The sequence below is a fragment of the Berghia stephanieae genome, chromosome 1, assembly GCF_034508935.2.
Source record: "Berghia stephanieae isolate SIO BIC M18660-M18661 chromosome 1, UCSD_Bste_1.3, whole genome shotgun sequence".
Lineage (NCBI taxonomy): Eukaryota > Metazoa > Mollusca > Gastropoda > Nudibranchia > Aeolidiidae > Berghia > Berghia stephanieae.
The window spans coordinates 140,771,701-140,780,617 of record NC_088360.1 but is presented as its reverse complement, the minus strand read 5'-3'; the positions used below and the strand labels follow the sequence as shown (position 1 = coordinate 140,780,617).

The following is an 8,917-nucleotide window of genomic DNA, read 5'->3' as shown; positions in this document are numbered from 1 at the left end:
GTCTCACCTTTTCTTTTGTGCTTTAATTATAATTTTAGAACTTTTTACTATCCCATTTTGTTCCTTTTAACTGGCGCTTATATGACCTTAATGTGTTGCAAGCGCCATCAAACCCTTAAAAAGAAACAAAGACATAAGGTGATCTCAGAGTAAGCACACTAAGTGTGCTCTTGGAATCTACATCTGTCCCCTATTTGAACCCTTCCCCTTTGTCTTACTTTTTCTTGTGTGCTTTCAATTGTAAATCTATAACTTTTTTGACTCTTCCATTCTTTCTCCCTTTTTACTGGCGCTGAAATGACCTAAATGTGTCACAAGTACTGTGAAACTCTTAAAAACAAACAATCATGGCAAATAATTTTCCACCCTTATTTTGTCTATTGTTTTAGTATACAACATTTTGTAGTTTGATAACAGGAATCTAGATAAGTCAATTAAAAAAAAAAGAGTTTTATCTTATTGAAGGTTTTTATATATATATATATATATATATATATATATATATATATATATATATATATATATATATATATATAATATATATATATATATATATATATATATATATATATTATATATATATATATATATATTTCAATTTATACTCTTTTGTTTTCTATTTAAACTTAGTATAGCATTTATGAAGTCCATTCAGTCAGTATTTTACCCATAATGATGGTTGTTCTAGGTATCAATTAATTCTCTGCATAATGAGATTGGTCTGTGAAAAGTTTTAAAATATAATACTTATTAAATACTCACGTTTTCATGTGTTTTGTATGCCACGCTCTGGGTGGGGTTCCTGCCTCCCATAGTGGGCAGGGAGGTACATAATGTGTCTTCTATCCCCCTATATCTGTTTTCCAACTAGCTGTCTGTCTTTGTCTTGGAATGAGATTACTTGGTTTTGTCCTGGCCCTGGCCGGATACCTTGACTGGGAGGGAAACAGTCAAATGCATGGTTATTGTTTTGGGAGGTGAAATTTTTTTCCTTGTAAATCATCTCTCTGTTATGCATTGTATTATGTTTTCTTTATAGTATGTACGATTTGTAAAACATTTGAGTGTATTCCTCTTAGTGGGGACCTGTGCTTTTGTCTGGATGAGACTTTTAGGTAATCTCAAACTAAGTGCTTTGATAGTGTGCTCTTGGAATCTACATCTGTTTCCTATTTGAACCAATTCCCCTTTTGTCTTCTCTTTTCTTGGCCACTTTAATTGTATTTCTATAACTTTTTACTATCTTATTTTCTTCCTGCTTACTGGCGCTGATATGACCTAAATGTGTTGCAAGCGGCATAAAACCCTTAAAAACAAAACAAAAACATATGCCACTCTTGCTTCCCTTTTGTGAATCGTAATTTCAAATGTGCTCTACAGTGTGTGAGTAGCCTCGATATTTATTATCCTATTGCAATCCTGACAGTTTCTTTTTTCTTAATATGGGCCTCCCATTTCCCCCTGTATCTGTTTTCCAACTTGCTTTCTGTCTTTGTCTTGGAATGGGATTTTTTAGTTTTGTCCCCGTTCTTGACTAGGAGGGAAACAGTCAAATTTTTAGTTATAGTTTTGGGAGGTGATAGTTTTTTTTCCTTGTAAATCATATCTCTCTCTCTCTCTCTCTCTTTCTCTCTCTCTCTCTCTCTCTCTCTCTCTCTCTCTCTCTCTCTCTCTCTCTCGTATTGTTAGTTATGTATTCTGTAAACATTCAAGTGTGTTCCTCTTTGTGCTGTGTCTGGATGAAACTTTAAGGTAATCTCAAACGAAGTATACATTGATGGTATGCTCTTGGAATCTACATCTGTTCCCTATTTGAACCAATTCCCCTTTGTCTTACTTATTCTTAGGTGCTCTGATTGTAAATCTAGAAAATTTTGACAATTCCATTTTCTTTTTATTGGCGCTGATATGACCTAAATGTATTGCAAGTGCCGTAAAACCCTTAAAAACAAACTTTTTCTTGATGAGTGTTTAAGTATGTCAAATAAAAGTTGTCGAGATATTGTGAGATTAATAAGTTGTCCAGTAAATGCCTTAAGCTAATTAGCTTTTAAATGGTACGAATCCCAGGGCAAAGCAAATAACCAAAGCAGTACAAGTGGTTTTGTAAACCTTCAACCTTTCTACACTCGTTTGAGTGATGCAGTGTCCAATCTCACTTTATGTCTCTCTGTGATACTGGGCTGCTCAAAGCTGTGGACTGTAAAAAGTAATAAACAAAAATGGATATAACAGCTTCAAAAATGAACAAAATGCCAAACATGGAACATTTTGGGCTCAAAACCCTTCGTCAGCCAACAACAAAAAAATAATAAAGACATAAATACATTACTAAATTCCAGATAGACGACAGAGATATTTTTTAAGTCCTATATATCTGTCGTTTTGAGCATGAAACGTTCCATGCTTGGTATTTTGTTCTTTTTTTTTTAAGCCGTTATATTCACTTTTGTTTATGTATCTCTGAGGTTTCAATTGCTGAGATGTTTGGCTTTGGTATTGAGTGATTGTCAGTGGGTATTTACTTATCATCTCTGGTTGAGAGAGTCTCCCACTCTCCCTTTTCTATGGGGTCCTAATTCAGCAGTTTGTCTATCTCGTAAAGTACTTCCCAACAGATCTGAGAGACCCAGCCACACAATTACTGCTTTGTGGACAGGGAGGCCAGAAAATATATAGATTGCACTCAAGAGTAATTCTGGTCCCTTTGCTAATGAAGCGAGTGCTCTACTAACTGATCATAAAGTGACCCATCCCCGTTACCACCACCCAATTATACACTGGTCTTGATTTTTTTTTTTTTTTTGGACTAGTGTCAATTTCCTCTTGAAGAAAAAATGATCTTGCCATTTAAAAGAATTTTTATCATTTTCTGCTCGTTGCTAATCTTTGTAATGACCAGTGGACGTTTGGTTTTGTCTGTAGACTTTCTTGTATTTTGTTAAAGTATTGGATTGCAATAGTAATAGAAATGTTGTTATACAAATTTGTGAGCAAATTTGTTTTATATTTTTAAATAGTAATTTATCTGCAAATGAGCAGTGCAAAAAGGTCGCTTTTTTGGGGGTTTTTTGTGTGTAACATTTACCACGAAAAAAATAATTGATATTAAAATTTTTTGAAAGAGTTGTGGTGAAAAGAAAAAAAAATTAACAATTTTTCTAAGACACAACTTTTCAGGTTAAAAGTTTTTAAAAATAGCTTTTTTAAGTGTCGGTAGAAGCCCATTCTTTTGGCACAGCCTCAAATCAATGTCAATTTTCAAATATTTTTTTTTGGTCTTTTAATTTGATTATCAAATAGTTTAGATGTAGATTTCATACTGATTAATTTCGTTGGCATTCCTAAACTCCAATGCAAAGCGCATAGAGCACCACAGTGGATATGCGCTTCGGATGTACTATTTATTATAAAATTATTTAATAAAGTATTATTTATTTTATTTCCTTTGTTTTGATGAAACCCACCTCATATTCACATTATTTTACTGCTGGGTTTGATTGTTTGTGTGTTGTTTGTAAAATCACATAAAAAGTATATATTAAAATAATCTATCTCTTCTATGAATTTGAAAATTCTTTCTTTTTTTTTTTTCCACTCGGATAAGGTATTTTGAAAGCCGAACAGGGTACGTTATGAATTTAATTACTTCACATTGTTTCTAGAATGCACAAATAACGACAAGTACAAGATTGTGATAACGTTTCTCTTCTTATTGAAATGAGATGGTTATTTTTATTTTGATCACATAATGATTACATTTTATTATTGTCTGATTAATATTCACTCGAAGAGAGAATCATATACCTATGATGTTCGCATGGGTGTACGATCCGATAGTGATGTCGTGTCTTCTTCTCTTTACTAGCCTATCCTGCTTCTTTGGTTTGTGATTGTATTTTTGACAGGGGATATTTTTTTTTCTGTAAATCTTCTGCCTGTTTGTTCTTGGTTATTTATAATTTAGCTTATGATATCTTTAGGTTATGATTTTGATTTACATTTGTACTATTTTTGTTAGATTGCTTGTTTTTTTGTTTCAGCGGTCTCTCATATAACCTCAATTGTGTTGGAAGAGACCTAAAGCAACAAACAAACAAACAAAACTCGAAGAGAGAGAGAAGAGGGGGGGGGGGGGGGGTTTGTGAGAGAGAGAGTGTGTGTGTGAGAGAGAGAGAGAGAGAGAGATGGATTGGGGGAATGGGGCTTATAAAGCCGGAGAAATGTTAAAACTTATATACGTAAAATTCCTTTTTACAATTATCTTAGAGTGAGAGATCTGGTTATCTGTTTTGATTTAGCAATGCGGTTAAAACAGATAACAGTTCAAAATGTTGCAATTTTTTTTTCTCTTTGTAATTATTACATATTACATACTGTCAAAAGTCAGTTGACATCTTACCCACCTTACAGTTGAACTGAAAAAAAAAATTGCTTTTAGATTGCTCAATGGCCAAAAGGTACTTATTAATTGGAGTCCATAATTGAAATAATAAGGTGATATGCATGTCCTTGGGAGTCCCGATAGATCAGATAGCTCAGTTGATAGAGCACTCACTTCACACGCAAAGGGACCGTGATTGATCCCGGGTGCATTCGAGATTTTTTTCTTTCCCCCCCCCCCCCCCTGTCCACCCAGCAGTGAAATGGGTAGCTGAGTCTGTTAGATTTGGTGGAAAGTACTTAGAGATAGACTAGCATCCTATCCAAAGGATAGCAAACAATTGCTATTGTGCGTTTTACGCTATAGAAACCGGGATAAACTCCGGCTCCATGGGCCGAATTGCTCTGAAGGACTACATGTCCTAAAAGGAAATCTCAGTATATCTACATATGAAGTTTAGGTTTTCAGGCTACAATGAAAGGGCCGATTATCAATCCATCGTTTTCCTCATGTTATCATACATTATTCTAATTTTTGATCGTTTACTAAAGACGAGTTTGTTCCCAAAATATTTTATGTTTGTACCATTCTTCAAGTCTGATCTTTGCATTCTATGTAATACCAATGAGCACCATATTTTAAATTTTTATATATATATATATATGATTGAGGGGAGTTAGCTGGAACCACATATATATATATATTTCGTGCATATATTAGCTTGCAGTCCTGTCTTTTTTTTTTTTATGACAGTTTTAAGAAATATAAAAAGTATGTGGCGACTTTGTGCGAGTATGTAAACAGGTTTGTGTATTGTGAATTGGAATGCATTCGTTGTTCATAGTTTTTGTAATTTCTAGAGTTCATTGACGACGACGCTTTCAATTTTTAAACAAAAAGTATAATGATAAGTTTTTGGAGAAAAAGGTGAACGATAGTAGATGAAAGAAGGAATGTTGCTGCTCGAAAGTCTCGAAGAAATAAATAACAACGTGAAACTGAATGTAAGCTTCAATTTAATATACAACAACAGTTAAAATGGACGTTTCAGGTTTCCCCTTTATCAATAAAACTTTCATCCTGTTTTGTTGATAAAAGGGAAACCCGAAACGTCCATTTTAACTGTTTTCGTATATTACTTATCTGAACCAGTGGTTTTCGTATATTAAATTGAAGCTTACATTCAATTTCACATTGTTATTTATAAGAAGGTGTATGACAGCACTGACCATATTGCAATAGGATGTCGTGATCCTTACCCGGGATTTTTCTATGGCTCTTCATATTCTGAAGTATTTTGTCAGGCAATTGAGTAGCGTTGAGACACACGTCAAGTTTAAGGTTTAAGTATGAGTTTCCTGGATACAATCTGAATTAGTATTTGGACAGAGGGAAGACCTCGGCTTTAAGCATGTAGTCCTTCAGAGTCATGAGGCCCATGGAGCCAGCGCTGTGTCTATAGTGTGAAACTGACAAAAGCAATTTATTGCTACCCTTTGGATAAGATGCTGGTCTATCACAAAGTACTCTCCACCAGATCAAAGAGACCCAGCTACCCAATTACTGCTGGGTTGACAGAAAAGTCAGGAAAAAAAAGCTGGACTTCACCCAGAATTGATCTTGGTCCCTTTGCATGTTGTTGTGAAAACTGCTCACTATAAATTATGGTTGCAACTAAAATGTGGTTCACATGTGGTTTTGCTTTCCCCCTCCTTTTTTTGTTTGTTTCAAACATGGCCAGTATGAGTTTAATGTCTTAGTCTTAGATGAAAAGTCTTGCAATTGTATCTGATAGATGTTACGATTGTTGATGATATTGCCACTTGTCAAAATTATTTAAAATTCGTCTTGTAGAAGGATAAGTATATAATTGGATTCAATAGTCTGATGTCACATCACCTAGCAACAGCGGCCATCGTGGTTCTAAACAATGAAAATCGTTACTTCTTATTCTTCATGCTGCGGGTGGTTGGATGGGAGCATCACCCTTGAATCATATACCTATGATGTTCGCATGGGTGTACGATCCGATAGTGATGTCGTTTCTTCTTCTCTTTACTAGCCTATCCTGCTTCTTTGGTTTGTGATTGTATTTTGACAGGGATATTTTTTTTTCTGTAAATCTTCTGCCTGTTTGTTCTTGGTTATTTATAATTTAGCTTATGATATCTTTAGGTTATGATTTTGATTTACATTTGTACTAATTTTGTTAGATTGCTTGTTTTTTTGTTTCAGCGGTCTCTCATATAACCTCAATTGTGTTGGAAGAGACCTAAAGCAACAAACAAAAATTCTTCATGCTGGCTAGAACTTTTCATATGTCTTGTGACCAGAATGTGTAAATGTCAAAACATGATCAGATTTATGTTTTTTTTCCTCTGGATACGCTTTTATGCTCGTGCGAGAAATATTTCAAAGGGCATTCCGATAGTTTAGAGCCAGTTAACTAAGTTACCATACGTCATTACGAGGGAAGTGATGTTGAGACTGTTGAAGCGTATTCAGATAAAAGTTAGTAACTCCTGTTAATTTTTGGTGGAGAGAAAAATGAAGTGACTAAATTAAATGTGACTCATATATAAGGGAACAACATAAAACTAACGTTTTGGCCATTGGCCTTTGTCAGGAGAAAAACATCAAAACACATAAAAATGTAAGGTTACAAAAAAAAAAAAAATCACATTTTGTCAAATGTGGAAACAATGTAAATGTATGAAGTGGGTGTTGGATTTTCTTTTCGCTCATTTCTTGTTGGCTCATTTAGGCACCTCTAGTTTTTAATTTTTGGCGCTCATTGGATGAGAATATTTTTTTTTTTTTCACATTCCGTATTCAGGTATTTCTCAGTTCCAAAGTAGATATTAAATTGATAATTTTGGGGATTTTTCATATTTGCTATGCACAGCTGTGCCACATAATAACAATGCGTTTTGTTGCAACTTATAGAAACTTGAACTTAAAACTTTCTTGTAAAACCTGGTTTTATCACACAAAATCTTGTCATTGAATGTTAGAATTTCTACAGTGGATGATGGATACCTGGAGGTTACACAGGTTGATTTTCACACGAGTCGATGTATTTTCTTGGGTCTTGTCCCCATCTCTCTGTATAACATTAGTTTAAAAAAAATTTTTAAACGCAAAACCGTATGATACTTAACTTGATGTTGTCTTGCTGAACTCGTAAATAAAACGGAAGAAAATTTGAAAACGCACCAAATGCAATTGTTCAAGGCCACACATAACTCTCAGCAATTGTTCAAGGCCACACATAACTCTCAGCAATTGTTCAAGGCCACACATAACTCTCAGCAATTGTTTAAGGCCACACATAACTCTCAACTCATCTGCATTCCATAATTGGCAAACCCGTTCCAAATTATGAGCATTAAGTCATTAAGAAGATATGACAAGGGCAGTGACCATTAAGTGCAGAGAGAGATGGGCGGGGAGGGGGGGGGGGATAAGGGAGGCACATTTTGAGCTTGGACGCTAAGCTCGATTTAACCAATAATTCAAATTTTTACTCATAATTCAAATTTTTACTCTGGTCCAGCGACCTGTGACCCATTGTGCTAAGGTATTTATAAGGGAATCATCAGACCCCCATCTCTGAATTCAATCCATGGCTTGGCTTATGTTATTATCCATTGTAATAACTGTTTTCATTTTATTTTTTGTACGCTTTTCATTGCAGCCAAAAACAAACCCGCCATTACAGATATTATAAATTTAAAAAATATTTTTGTGTGTGAGTGTATGTGTTTTTTTTTAATTCATCCATGACTACTACAACATTACAGTGGAATCCTGTTAAAGCTAACACGGCAGGTCAGACTCAACGGTGGTTGACTTAAAGCAAGGTTGACTTTATCCATTTTCAATGGAACACGCCTAGATAAAGAACTGACAATTTTTGGGACCAAAAAGAGGCATTGACTTTAAGAAGTTGACTTTTTTAAGAGTGTTGACTTTATGAGGATTCTGCTGTAATTAATTTGCTTTACAGTTTGTTCCAAGTAATGTACACCAAGCTTATTGTCGTTCAATGTAAATAACATTAAAGATGAAAAATATTTGCAATGCTTTGACTTGTTCTTTGATGTATGTTTTAAACAGTAAGTTTCATGTTTGTTGTTTGTTTGTCTTTGTTTTTAAAGGTTTTACGGCGCTTGCAACACATTTAGGTTATATCAGCGCCAGTAAAAAGGAAGAAAATGGGATAGTAAAAAGTTCTAGAATTAAAATTCAAGCACCCAAGGAAAAGTAAGACATAGGGGAACTGGGAACAAATAGGGATCAGATGTAGATTCCAAGAGCATACCACCAATGTGCTTAGTTTGAGATCACCTATGTCTCATCCAGACACAAGCACAAAATCCAGCAATTGTTTTTGTTTTTAAGGGTTTTACGGCGCTTACAACACATTAAGGTCATATCAGCGCCAGTAAAAAGGAAGAAAATGGGTTAGTAAAAAGTTCTAGAATTGCAATTAGAGCACCCAAGAAAAGGCAAGACAAAGAGGAATTGGTT

General features: G+C 34.5%; 1 long non-coding RNA gene across 1 annotated transcript; it reads left to right on the top strand.

Moving 5' to 3' along the window:
• The first annotated feature begins 577 nt into the window (after positions 1–577).
• LOC144963366 (uncharacterized) lies at positions 578–8,462 on the top strand. Its single transcript, XR_013643620.1, has 2 exons — positions 578–7,678; positions 7,709–8,462. It is a non-coding gene; the product is annotated as an uncharacterized LOC144963366 (long non-coding RNA).
• Positions 8,463–8,917: the final 455 nt, after the last annotated feature.